At 34.1% G+C, this 15,314-nt stretch overlaps 1 long non-coding RNA gene across 1 annotated transcript; it reads right to left on the bottom strand.

The window, feature by feature from the left end:
- Nucleotides 1-1,468: 1,468 nt before the first annotated feature.
- On the bottom strand, nucleotides 1,469-14,216 carry LOC116551274. The gene is made up of 2 exons (XR_004268820.1): nucleotides 14,183-14,216; nucleotides 1,469-1,555 (listed from the first exon to the last, which is right to left on the bottom strand). It is a non-coding gene; the product is annotated as an uncharacterized LOC116551274 (long non-coding RNA).
- Nucleotides 14,217-15,314: the final 1,098 nt, after the last annotated feature.

Below are 15,314 nucleotides of genomic sequence, written 5' to 3'. Positions count from 1 at the left end.
AATGTTCTAAGTGACAGTTCATTCCACTTATGTCAAAAACCAAACCTGGTTACACTACTATTTACCTTTCTAATCATCCTAATACCCTAGTGAGTTATTTTAAATAATGTCATGCAGAAGAGTTAAAATTTAAATCCTTCTTTATGTGCTCCTTTAACTTTTAGCAATCCTGTTACTGGAATCATAGAATGTCAGTAGTCACATAGTGTTTTTCTGATTATCTGGCTATTGCATTTATACCATTAAAAAGAACGTTTAGTGCTGTAAACCTTTGTTTTGGAAGTATTACAATGTGTTGAATGTAAAACAAATTTTATATTATTTTGCTAATAGATGCAATTGATAACATCAAGAAAAGAAGGCAATACTAATTACTTGAATAGAAGAGAAGCATTATAAAAATTTTGGATAATACAATTTCTTTGCATATGTAGATAAAAAAGATCAAATCTTTGGAAAAACTACCTTGATTAATATTATTAAAATTAAATGAAAAATACAGTTGAACCTCATTATTTTCAGATTCCATATTCATGAATTTGCCTGCTTGCCAAAGCTTTCTTGTAACCCACAAAACAGTACTTAGAGCACTTTCACACTCATTTCTATACTTGCTCAGAACTGCAAAAAATTTACATTACCCAATGCGCAGATTCTCAGCTGAGATGGAACAAGGTGATGTTCTGTCTTTTTATTTGAATTTTGTTTTTCTGTGAACAAGTCTTTCATTTGTGATCTGTTTAATGCCACTTTTTAAAAAATGTGTACTTTTTGTTAGTGATTCTGCTATTTATAATGTCCCCAAGCATAGCATTAAAGTGTTGTCCTTATGTACAAGAAGGCTATAATGTGCCTTATGTACTTTCTTACCTGCTCATATTAAAAAACTATAATAATTTAAAATAATCATTTACAGTTGAAATGCAAAAATATAATTTCTGGAAATACTATCGTGAAGTATAAAGGGTTTTCCCTTAAAATCTTTTTAAAACTTGTGAAATATAACTCATTCAAGAGAGTATATAATAGACATATTACCATTAATAGATGAAGAGCAATGTGTCTGTGTAATACTACCCAGTTCTAGAAATAGGGCTTTGTCAGTCTTCAAGAAGACTCTAAGATCCACTTCTAAACAAATGTTCTTTGGCCCTACTAAACTAAACCTTGTCTTAAATCTCATAATTAGTCATAATTTTTAGTAGACATCACTAATGCCTTGTAAGTAAGAAAGTTAGTGTTTTGTAAGTAACAAAATTAGTCCAGCAATATATGAAAGAAAATGTAGACTCAGCAATTCATTATTGAGGCTGGAGGCTGGTATCTAGCAAATAAGCGAGGTAAACATTGGTTTTTGTTTGAAGACATAGTTATTTCACTTCTTATTTTATTTATTTAATAGGGTTTTTTAAGAGACAGGGTCTCATCCGTCTCCCAGGCTGGAGTAAATTGTTATGATCACAGTTCACTGCAACCTTGAACTCCTGGGCTCAAGCAATCCACCCACCTCAGTCTCTGAGTAGCTTCGACTACAGGTATGTACGACTACACCTGGCTAATCACTTCTTATCTTACAAGTATATACTTGAAATACATTTGTTTACATTCGTACTGGTAGCTCATCTAAAAATGACATAATAACAAGGAATTGCCTGTGTAATTCTTTGAGATCTAATCTTAATTAATTTGTCTCCTACATAGAGTTAATTGCAGAAACAAGCCTCCAAAACAGATTTGCCTGATTGTCCTTAAGTTATTATAAATGGTAGGAAAGCAGTTAAGAAGGAGGACTGCTGAGCCATAATGTGGGTTCAAATGCCGGTACCACCATTTAGAACATCTTATTGGCAGGCTATTGATCTTCTGTAGGCATCAGTTTTCTCATCTGTAACATGTGAGAAATAGTAGTTTCCCATCATAAGGTTTCTGAGAAATGAGTAAAAAATGTACTCGTTTTAAAATGAGTACATTGTAAAAAAATTTACAAAATGTGTTGCACATACTTTCTGGAACAATATCTTAAGCAAAATTTAGCTGTTATTAATAAATAAATATATTTGAATATTTTGAAAATTCAATTAAAGAACACATACTCTAAGATTTGCAAAGGTATCTATAGGTACTTGGCATGTTGTTGCTGTAGTTATTGTTAATATTTTCCAAACATGAGAGACATATTTTCTAATATCTGGTAATAATAGGTAACTGTCATTATTTTTATTAATGTTTAAAATAATTATAAAGTTGTATTATTTTAATTCATGTTTTAAAATTTTAATATTGCTCATGGTCTGCATTATTTTATAATATTACATCAATTATTTCAATTATGAATTTCAAAATATTGGCTAGGCCTCTTGGCTCACACCTATAATTCCAGCACTTTGGGAGGCCAAAGCAGGCCGATCGCTTGTGGTCAGGAGTTCAAGACTAGCCTGGCCAACAAGGTGAAACCCTGTCTCTAATAAAAAGTATTAAAATTAGCCCAGTGTGGTGTTGGCGCCTGTAATCCTAGCTACTCGGGAGGCTGAGGCAGGATAATTGGTTGAATTTGAACCCAGGAGGTAGGGGCTGCAGTGAACTAAGTTCACACCACAGTACTCCATCCTGGGTAACAGAGTAAGATGCTGTCTCAAAAACAAAAAAAAAATTAAAATATTTATTTTAATATGTTAAGTCATTATATATAGGATTTCATAATATCCATATATTTCCTTGATTTTAATAAGTATTAGAAAAGGTATTATTTATTGCTGTTTTCCTTTTTAAATGTCAACAAATTAATTAATAGAAAATAAATGATTTCAAATATAGTTTTAATAATATCACAAATGATCTCAAAAACCATTATGATTAGACCCAGGAATCAGAACTTGTAATTTAAATCTGTTGTTTTCTTGTGTTGCTAATAATATTTGGCATATTTGTGCATCTTTCTTTTGGACACTTACATATCCTTTATAAAACTAAAATTCAACCCAAACCTAAAGTTATTAGGAGCTAATAGTGTATTTACTCCTGACTTCAAGAAGGTGAATTAGCAATAAAAGTGTAAGTGATTATAAAATAGAGTCCTAAGACTATTGTGTTTAATTTCACTTTGGTTATAAGCCCTATTTCAAAATTCCATTAGCTAAATTAGAGGTTTATCCTATAACCCATTTCTCCTACGCAAATGGCAGTGCTGCATTTGTGCTGATCGTGACTGTATAATTTTATGAGTTTGTCATTTAAAAAAATAAATGTAATTGTACCATCTTACAGCAGAGAAAATGAAGCTATTCAACTATGCTATTTCACAGATATTTACATGAATATTACATATTTTTCTACTGAGTTGTTGTGGGTATAATGAGATTACACTTATTCCTAGTACCTTTCTGGATAATACGAAGCCACTACTGTACAAGATCATTTTCAAAGTCATTGAAAAGTAGAAAATGACTACAGCATACCAATAATGAGGGCACAAGTAAAGTTGCTATTAAATTTTTTCACTATATGGCAACACACTGTATGAAGGGAAATGAAGAGACACCACTGTTATTATTATTTAGCTAATGAGAAAATACATTAAAAAAAGAATTCTAATACGTTGAGGAACAAGAATTCTAATAAATTTTTACTAAGAAGTAACCATGATTTTTACTTCAGAAAACAATACAAAAAATTAATACTTTAAAATAGTGTACCATTTTTATTTACTAGGTAAGTAGTCCTGATTTAACCTTGGTATGGAGTTCAAAACTGAAAAGATAATAATATATTGCAAATTTATAATAGTGCTACCCTTCATGTATGTATTATCAACTAAATTCAGTAAGTAAATTCGTATCCTCAGAGAAAATTTTCAGAAAATTTGTAACCCCTCCTCTATCCAGCTGTGTTCTTTTATCACCATCTTCAATAATTGGAGAAGCCAAGTAAATATAATGACTACTCTCTTTATAAGAGTCATGAAAAACACATAGGATAAATCAAAAGCTTAATTCTGTCTCTGATATTTTCTTATAATTTATTCTAAATGCCATGTTTTGTTAGGGTTCTCTAGTGGGACAGAACTAATGGAATATTGCTCGTGGGCTACATTATTTCATAATATTATATCAATTATTGTTTCAAATATGAATTTCAAAATATTGGCTAGGCCTCTTGGCTCACACCTATAATTCCAGCACTTTGGGAGGCCAAGGCAGGCCAATCACTTGAAATCAGGAGTTCAAGACTAGACTGACCAACAAGGTGAAACTCTATCAAGTATTAACTCACACAATCACAGGCTCCCACAATAGGCCATCTGAATGCTAAGGGAATTTATATATATACTCTGCTCCTATATATATATATAAAGGAGTTATTAAGTATTAACCCACATGATCACAGACTCCCCCACAATAGGCTGTCTGAAGGTTGAGGAACAAGGAGAGCCAGTCTGAGCTCCAAAAGTGCAGAACTTGGAGTCCAGTGTTCGAAGGCAGAAAGCATCCAGCACATCCAGCATGAGAGAAAGGTATAAGCTGGGAGGCTCACCTTTTCATAGTTTTCTACCTGCTTTATATTTGCTGGCAGCTGAGTACGTGGTGCCCACCAGATTAAGAGTGTGTCTGTCTTCCTGAGCCCACTGACTCAAATATTAATGTCCTTTGGCAACACCCTCACAGACAGATCCAGGATCAATATTTTATATCCTTCAATCCAGTCAGGTTGTCACTCAGTATTAACCATCACAAGTCCACCCCTGTCAACTTGAACTCATACTCATCTTCTGAGATCATATATAATCTTCAAATAAAGACAATAATAAGGTCATAATTATGCCTGACATTAATACAACTATCCTTCCTACCACTGGAAACACACCAATCCTCAACCCAAATACTATTACATAAAGTAACAATACTTAAATGCTGGTATGAAGTCAATAAATCTTATGTTACATGATAAAGGATATAAAATGAAGATATTTTCTTAGTACAAGTGTATACGTGCACAAACATGTTTTTATCAAAAGAAGGAGGAAATACTCATGACATTTCTTATTTGTTCATGACACTTACATTTCTCATATCTTCAGCTGCATATGTGGTCATAGTTGTTACTGATGACTATCTTCTCCTGCTACCCACTCTGTATTCCCTTTGTCTTCAGCAAGCACCACAGTAGGTCATGGTTTTTCCTGGTGAAATGATCCAAACCTTTATTCCTGAGGGGCCTAGACCATTTGCAGTCCTGCCTGGATTGGGCTGCTGTAGTTTCCTATTGACCTTAATCACAGGGCATGATAATACTAAGAGATGCCTTAATAGATCTCTTGTATTCCATGTGTACTCTTCCTTACCTCTGCTGTGGAGTAGTAGACTGATTTCATCTTGATAGTCTGGGTCAGTCACCCCAGCCAACTCTGTAACTCCCTTCTTAGCCTGCTGACTTAAAGGTAGAAGGAGCCCAACTTGTCCAGGTGGTAATCTTAGCCTCCAGTTTAATAGAATCATTGTGTCTCCTGGTGGCAGCATTCCTCCGTCTGGAACTAAGACCTCTAGGCTAGCAGAACATGATGCTGTGGAAAGAGGAAACACACATTTTCCTAGTGGATCACTAATGTGATGGTGAGTGGTGCCACTTCCACCCCTTGTTTTTGGACTCATGAATCCTGGATATGGGAGAAAAGTACCATATATTGGATACTGATTCAGAGCATACATGGCCTTCTTGAGAACTTTGCCCCAGTCTTGCAAAGTATTGTCACCTGTTTGGCATTGTAATTGTGACTTCAAAAGGCCATTCCACCCTTTTATCAATCTGGGTGCTTCAGGCTGACGTGGAACATGGTAAGACCAGTGAATTCCATGAGCATGAGCCCACTGCTGCTCTTCCTAGCCGTAAAGTGAGTGCCTTGGTTAGAGGCAATGCTATGTGGAATATCATGACAGTTTATAAGATATTCTGTGTGTCTGTAGATGGTAGTCTTGGCAGAGCATTGTGTGCAGGATAGGCAAACCCATACCTGGAGTAAGTGTCTATTCCAGTGAGGACAAACTTCTGCCCTTTCTATGATAGAAGAGGTCCAGTGTAATCAACTTGCCTCCAGGTAGCTGGCTGATCAGCCCAAGGAATGGTGTCATATCAAGAGCTCAGTGTTGGTCTTAGCTGTTGGCAAATTGGTCACTCAGCAGTGACAGTAGCCAGGTCAGCCTTTGGCAAGTGCAAGTCCATGTTGCTGAGTGCATGCATAATCTCTGTACCCGCCACCATGGCCACTTTGTTCATGGGCCCATTGGGCCATGACAAGAGTGGCTGGGGAAAGAGTCTGAGTGGTGTCCACAGAACAAGTCATCCTATCCACTTGATTATTAAAATCCTCCTTTGCTGAGGTCACCTGTCATAGAGCACTCACATGGGATACAAATATCTTCACAATTTTAGACCATTCAGAGAGATCCATTCACATACCGTATCCTCAGATTTCTTTGTTATCAATTTTATAATGCTTCTTCTGAATCCCTGTCCATGCACCCAAATCATTGGCTACACCCCATGAATCAGTATAGAAATGCACATCTGGCCATTCCTCCTTTCATGGAAAGTACCCAGCCAGGTGCACTGCTCTAAGTTCTGCCCACTGGGAAGATTTCCCTTTACTGCTGTCCTTCAGGGATGTCCTAGAAAGGGGCTATAGTGCTGGAGCTCTCCGCTTTTAGGTGGTGCCTGGATATCGTGCAGAACCATTTGTGAACCAGGCCCTAGTCGTCTCTTCCTCTGTCAGCTAATCATAGGGAACTCCCCATGAGGCCATCGGAGCAGGCTTGGGGAGAGAAGGCAGGCTGACAGGAGTGGAGACCATGGGCATTTGATTCACTTCGTCATGTAACTTACTTGTGCCTTCAGGACCTGCTCAAGACCGATCACGTATATAGCACTTCCATTTGATAATGGAATGCTGCTGTGCACAACCCACTTTATGGATAGATGGGTCATAAAGTTCATGATAAGCAATTCAGGTCACATGGTGACTTGATGCCTATAGTCAAATGTTAAGTTTCCGTTAAAGCCCAGTTATAGCCCAAGAGCTGTCTCTCAAAAGGAGATTAGTTATCTGCAGAAGATGGCAGGGCCTTGCTCCAAAATCTAGAGGCCTCCACAGTGATCCACCTGTGGGGCCTACCAAAGGCTCCAAGCAGCATCCCTATCCACCACTGACACCTCAAGCCCCATTGGATCTGCTGTGTCATGTGGACCAAGTGGCAGAGCAGCTTGCAAAGCAGCCTGTACCAATTGCAGAGCCTTCTCCTGTCCTGGATCCTACTCCTGGTACCAAAATTTGTATTAGGGTTCTCTAGAGAAAGAGAATTAAGGGAATAGAGATATATAAATAAAGGGGATTTTATTAAGTATTAATTCACACTATCAAACGGTCCTGCAATAGGCTGTCTGCAGGCTAAGGAGCAAGGAGAGACTGTCCGAATTCCGAAACTGAAGAACTTGGAGTCCAATGTTAAAGGGCAGGAAGCATGCAGCACGGGAGAAAGATGTGGGCTGGGAGGATAGGCCTGTCTCTCTTTACATATTTTTCTGCCTGCTTATATTCTAGCTGTGCTGGCAGCTGATTAGATTGTGCCCACCCAGATTAAAGGTGGGTTGGCTTCTCACCTCTCTGACTCAAATGTTAACCTCTTTTTGCAACAGCCTCACAGACACACCCAGCATCAATACTTTGTATCCTTCAATCCAATCAAGTTGACAGTCAGTGTTAGCTATCACATACCAGCTGCCCAGATTTTTCACAGGGATAAAATACTCAAGTTATTATACCTAAGTTTAATTTCTTCATTGGATCACTGAAGTGTTGATGACTGAATTCTCATATGTCTCATCATTTTTTCTTCTATCTTACTGGTGCCATACACGCTACCAGATATACTGGTTCATAAAACCTGCTTTGAATCATCCCAAATTGTGCCATATGTCTGATTCTTGAATAGGTATGTTGATGTGCATACATAGTCTATTTATTGTGTCTGACCTTATAGTATCCATTCTTTGAGTGACTTTGTTTTGATCTGACTCAATATCTGTCTGCTCTTGGAACTATAGCTGCCATTAAAACAGCCCGGGTGAAACGGAACATTTGTTTTTTTTCCAGTACTGACCATAAAGTCTCCTGAGAGCCATGTTCACTAAAAATGTTTGCTGAAAAATAGCTGATAAGCAGAGGTCCTTACATTTGCCAAGGGGGAGATGCTTGGGAAGAAAATTATTCCTGTAATCAAATCCTGAAATGTAATGACTTATTTACAATATATTCTGCACATAACCTTTGATCCTCTTATATTTTTAAAATCGGCAGAATCCAAAGTTGTTCTCAGTTATAAACCATTAAAATTCTTTTCGGATTTTACTTTTTTAAAAATGTTAAAGCCTCCCAGATATACTCATAGAAATAATTTGGATGTAATGGAATAAGAAAACATAGGCAGTGTCACTCAATTATTTCAATGTTATATAGAAATGGTTCTACCTTATTTGTGATGTTTATATTTTAAAATTACTTGTGCATTAGTTTAGTGGTTTAAGGAAGAAGTTAAGCTAAGAATATAAACTAGATGCCCATGTTGAGAATTATCCTATTTGCAAACAGTAGCATTGTATTTCCATTATGATGTTTTTTAATTTCTCAAATGTTTAGATTGATTTCAAAATGTTTAAAATTTATTAAAAATTACTACTAGATGGCTTTGATTTTTATTTTGATATATAACAAATTCTGTAAGATCTAAAGAGTGGTTGAACTGAATTGCTGTATATATAAACAACAAAGGAAATATTATTAGAATTGATCCGGTCAATAGCCCTATAAGTAAACGAATTATTTTAAAATCACATTTTAACTTCTTAACAGAATTATAAACTGCTTTGTAGACAAAACCAAACAACATATAAAGGATGAAACAAACTGAATAGTTTGAGATAGTTTTGGCATGCTGTAAACTATTTATTATTGATGATAAAATGTGAAAAGAAAATCTTACTCTTAAATATAAATTTTATAAGAAAAAATTCTATCATTAAATGTATTTCATCTTTCTAAGGCAAAAGAGAAACATGCTTATAATTTTAAAACTGTTTATATATTTCAAATAGAATTAGTGTTTTTCCAAGTATTTTATTTTTATAATTTTATTATGAACACTAATTTCTATTTATAATTAATCTACTTGAACAAATGTATCAACTTATTAAAATGTAATTTTGTTTATATATCTTCAGGCACATACAAATTCCATGTATTTGGGTATTCAATGATATGAATTATATTTTACAAAGCATATAGTCATGCAGTATCAATTACACAAAGTAAACTTTACTCAATGCAAAATAGTTTCAAATTGAATTTTAAAATATCCTAAATTTAATTTTACCTCAAATTAAAAAATTGAATTTTTACTTAAAGATAATTTTTAAATTTTTGGAAGAAAATATGTGGAGTTTTAAAATACGTATATTTGTATGAAGTAAGGAGATATTCCTAAACAAACTGCAAAGCTCAGGAATTAAAAAGGTGAGTAAATTCAATTACAAGAAATTAAAGATTTTTTCGTAGTGAAAATAAAAAGCAAAGATCAAAAGACAAACTTGGAATAATATATGAGTAAATGCCATACAAATTTATTAATTCCCTTAACATATAAGTATGGTTCTTAAAACCTAATAAGAAAAATTAGGTTCCTAAAAAGCACAGAAAAATAATTTATTCAGAAGCCAAAATGCATATTACTTTTAGGCAACAAAATAAGCTAAACATTCTCTATAATTTAAAAAGTGAAAAATCAAACCAAACCAATATACCATTTTCACATCAAGATAATTAAGGATATAAAATTTAATTCACAGTGTGAATGAAAATACGAAGAATGTGAACCTCTGGATAATCATTTGGCAACATCTATCAAACTTTAAAATGAATATAACCTTTGATTCAACATTTCAACTTCCAGAATCTTTTATTAAAGATAGGCTTTATAATATGCAAAAAAAAAATCACTGGCCCAAAAATAATCAATAACATTATACTTGCTAAATAGGGAAACAATAAAATATTCCTCAACAAAAAGTAATTAAAGCATAGTTCCATATCCTGGCAATGTGATATAATGCCACCAGTAGCATATTTTGGTACATTGCCCAGATTCCTTTTGACAGCCAGATAAACTCATCCCCCAGGTTCTGTGAGTTTGGGTGGCTAACCACTTATAATTTACAACAGCTTACAATATTTCTAGGGAATTGGCTTCAGCAACTGTAATCACCTCACTTGGGAGATTATGTTTCCTTCTGGGAGTTGCAAAGACACTTGTTGCTAATTACATACTGACACTGCAGTGCAAAATCTAGCCCCCTTCCTTGGAGATGAAGCAACTCTGTTGTGCCACTCATACTCCAGAAGTCCCCAAGGATAAAGCTGAGGCTAGACTTCAACTAAAAGTACCTGTGTTTACCTCTTCCCATACCTTATTCAGATTCCTTAATTTTCTCCCAGATTTCTCCTGGGAGCACTCTGCTAGTAAATCACATACACAAAAATCTTTACCTTGGGCCCCATTTCTAGGCAACCTGGAAAAGGCACTAGAAGAAGTAAGGTAAATGATATATATTATTGATCAATCATTGAGATATATTATATATTTAATATATTGATCAGTATGTTGCTGATGAATCACTGAGAATATTAAGTGAAAGAACTGTAGAGTGTACTTCTATTTTTAGAAAACCAATAATATAATTGCATAAATATTAAAATGTTATTTGTGTATGGAGACCTAGAAACTGTCTATAATGTTGCCTGTGCAGCTTGTGACTGTAGACATTGAAGACTTTTTTTAGCTAAATATATATATATAGTCTAATATTCTAATGTATAGAGTATATATTCAACATTTTTTTATAGTAAGAAATGAAAGTAAAAGGAATTGTAATTAAATGATATAAGGTCAATTTAAATGACAACATAAACTATTTGCTATAAACTGATATGACTTTAAAATATATTTTAAAAGGCAATGATACCTAAATACATTTGCGATTATAAGTATGTGTGTATTGCTCATTTGTATAAAAGGTAAACAGGCACCTCTTAAAAATTGGAGATGCATGTATTACTAAAAAATGTAGAATGTAAGAAGGGGCTTGGCAAGCTACAATAAACAATATTTATTTTATTAACATGACAACAACATTGGCCCATTTTATCACTTACAATTTTCAAAAGTGTTATTTTTATTAATGGTATTTCTGTTCATTTTTTAAAACTTCAATTAGGACTATCGGGTTTTTTAAACTGCATTAGTCCCTCTTATAAATGACAAAATGTAAAAACTAGTGATTTTCCCATCCTTAAAATCTCAAATCACAAATATTTTACTAGGATTCCTTGTCCAATTTATTTTATACCAGTCTGTTTTCTTATCTGAATATATCAGCAATTACAATGAATTATAGAAAGGCACAATCATGATGATTATTTAAACTTTAGTGACTATTACTCTTTAAGTATCTTCTTTTTTCTCCTGTTTTCCATTTAAATGCTCAGAAAGGGAAATTGTTTTTTAAAAAGTAATTTTGGTGGCTATACTTTGCAGGTCACAGTTAATTATACAATCAATATTCTCCTCTCCAGGTGGTCAAGCGCCACAAAGCTACACAGCTATTTCATCACATTAGTCAAGGTTATATTTCTGTGAGGCCCAAAGGAATAGAAAAGATTGAGTTTACTTTGTGAAAGTTTAATTGTCACAGAATGTTATGTTTTTATAGAAAAATATCATTATGATTATAATAATGATGTTATAAGCCATTTATATGTATTAACTTATCTAAGGTCCACAGAAAGCATATTGATCATATTGATTGCACTAGCCTTAATGCCTGCAACACTAAAAGATTTCAGTTATTAATGTATGTATATTTAATAAAATTTGAAGTTAATTTGAGCATAGTTATTATATATTTATTGTTCTGAATTTGATTTCTGAATTGTCAAACACGCATATATATATCCATCCATCTGTATATGTATGTGCACACATATTTTAATTGAAAATATATACAATCACAAAATTAATTAGGATTTATTCAAATACTTTTAATACTTTCATTGTCAAAAACAATGTTTATCATATATTCAAAAAAGTTATTCATATATTTGAATTTAAAAAGTTTACTTTTCATAGAGACAGATTGGCATTAACTATAAAATATATAATGCAACATGTAAATGGATTCTATGGAGGAGAATAAAGAGCTATGAAAACACATAACAGGTACCCCAGAAACTGTCAGGCAGGAGGGGAGGGTCAGTTACTTCTATACTTTCTACTTGTGCTTTTCAAATGTTACCTGTTAATCATGTTTCTATCTTTTGTCCATGAGAAGATGCCTTGAATTATGGTGCTAAGGTTACTGTCTCTTCTTTTATTCTTATTTCTTTAACAGTTCCATGTTACACAGGAATAAGCCAATTGTTAAAGCTTAGTCAGCAATCCTCCAATTAAATTAATACATATACAGAAGCTTCATATCATGAAAATAAGTGCTTTCCAAAATTTGCTTCAATAACATTCAAAGAAGTAAATTAATTTAGTATTTAACTCTTATGTAAATTAATAAAATATCTGTGCCTCAAAAGCAGAAAAATGTATGTGTGTGTGTGGAACAGGTAAATGCACACACAGACATACACACACACACTCTGCTATGATGATAAATGCCTAACTCACAATTGTCAAGTGGTGGACATCCTTAGATGATTTGTATACATTTTATTTGATGATGTTGAGCCTGTTTAAGTTGTTTCTCTTAAAACACATAATATAGAATTGATTTTCAAAAGAGCAAACCATGAGTTTCAGATTCTTGCAGTCTGAATCTTTTTTAGAAAGCACAATAAAATATAAAGAAGCAGTGCTGGATTTAAAACTAATATTTCAAATGGTGGTAAAAAGATTGGTATATGGTATATTTTGAGAATCAAAGAAAAATAGAATATAATTTTGTTAAAACAAACCAGGGCTATTTTAATATATATAATATTTGCTCACCAAGAAGAATCAAATTGGTGTGATTCTAAGATAATGCATAATTGCACAATGTGGAAGAATAGTATGTAAAATGGAATTGAACTTTAAAGAGGATATTTTAAATGTTGTCATCTTGGCTCCTTCTTACTTGCATCAGTGTGGCATTGAATTAGACAGTTGTGCTGTCAACATAATGATCTGCGTTTAAATTCTATTTTGTTTTTTTTGGTCAAGGAAAAATGCTTTTAGTCAGCTTTGGAATCTAGAAAAAACAACCAACCTCAAATTATTTGGCTCTTTACGTAATACAGAATTAGAATTTGTGTACTTTATTCATCTATCAATCACCTATTTGGTACCTCTGTCAGAAAAAACTTAAATCATCTTTGATGAAGATTGACGAGACATGATTATTCAAACATTCATATAATTATTTGAATGTACACATTGAAATAGCTCTGCATAGGCCTATGAACCGCAACACATTCAATATGTTTATGTGTAACAGTATAAAGTATTTAATTATATTAATGCTATTACGCAAATGGGCATTTTCTGTATTCGGTTTACTAAAATATTATTTACAGAATAAAATGCTTAATATTTATCATTAGGGACTTTTCAGAAGAATCTGGGCACATGAATTTTGGCTTTGTCCATATGACATACATGGAAAATGTTCTCAGTGTTTGCTATGGCTTAAATATCTTTAAATGTCCTTGCCAAAACTCATGTTGAAATTTAATTGCCTATGTAACAGTATTGGGAAGTGGGAGCTTTAAGAGGAACAGCTCAGCAGCATCACCTATACTGTTTTTAGAATTTTTTTGTAAGATCAAACCCGGAAGGTAACTTGACATTGCACTCACGGTTGTCACAGTTTGCTACTTTACTAACAGCTTAACATTCTATAAATCACTTTCACTCAATCCTTATCTAAGGCTCTATTTCTGAGGAACTAAATTTGTTTTTGAGGCAGTGTCTTGCTTTGGTGCCCAGCTGGACTGCTGTCACGTGGTCACGGCTCACTGCAGACTCACCCTCCTAGGTTCAAGTGATCTTCCTACCTCAGCCTCCCAAGTAGCTGGGACTACAGGGGTGTGCCACCACACCTAATTTTTGTACTTTTTGTTAGAGCCAGGGTTTCTCCATGTTGCCCAGGCTGGTCTCAAACTCCTAGGCCCAGGTGATCTACCTGCCTCAGCCTTGAAAAATGATAGGATTATAGTTATGAGACCATGCACCTGGTTAAGAACTGAAATTTATAGATAATCCAATTAGATGTTTAGACAATGGCAGATTTATTTTATAAATTTCTGGATAGAACTGTTAATCCTTTATTTCAGAAGCACTCTTCAACCTTCCTTCTGTTAAAATTTCTATAATTTTCTAACTCCACCCTAACATTTAAAAAGTTTAATTGTCTGCATGATAGGCCAAGGAATATTTCTCTATTTTGTTTTAAATTACCCAGGTGATGCTATTTTGTACGAATTCTAGTTAAAGAATTACACGGATGAGCAGGCTACTTCAAATTTTCTAGTGTAGGGAAGATGTCTGTGAAAGTTGCATTTGAACAGATCATTTGATAATAATAAGGGGCCAACATATAAAACATACTGTGAAAGAGTATTACAGAAAAATTCAGGAGCCAGTTCCAAGCCTCTGAGGCAGGCAAACCATGGAGGTGGGAAGAACAGAAGGAAGGCTGGCATGGCTGGAGCCTGGTGAATGCTCAGACTGTATGGGATGATGCCGAAGAGTTCAGCAGTTAGGGCATGACATCCTTGTAAGCCACAGTAGGGAGCTTTGAATTCCTTCCCAGCACAATTGAAAACTGTTGGAGTGCTTTACCTAGAGTGATATAATCTGATTTAGGTTTAAAATTATGCTTACAGTTATATGACAAATGGATGAAAGCATTCAGAAGTGGTAAGGAGAAGGCCATTTGGAGGCTATTGTGTATTCAAGAAGGGAGATACCTTTTTAAAACTATAGCCAGCATGCCAGTAATAGTAAGATGCACAATGGCAGATGGTAGCACTTTATAACAAGGCAGTCAGAAACTGGTACACTGATGTTGCTAGTAAGCAATAACATGGAAGAATGATGAGCTGAACACAAATAAGATTACATTTCTCTACTGCAAAACTTCTCTTTTTGGTCTCACCTTAAATTACTACAGCATTCAATGGCAGAAACAGAAAAATAAAAACTACTGAAATGCTTTTCTTAAATCTCCTC

This window comes from Sapajus apella, unplaced genomic scaffold, assembly GCF_009761245.1.
Source record: "Sapajus apella isolate SASKATOON/1434 unplaced genomic scaffold, GSC_monkey_1.0 scaffold9, whole genome shotgun sequence".
Taxonomy (NCBI): domain Eukaryota; kingdom Metazoa; phylum Chordata; class Mammalia; order Primates; family Cebidae; genus Sapajus; species Sapajus apella.
The sequence above is the reverse complement of the archived record's forward strand: the minus strand, read 5'-3'. Positions and strand labels throughout refer to the sequence as shown.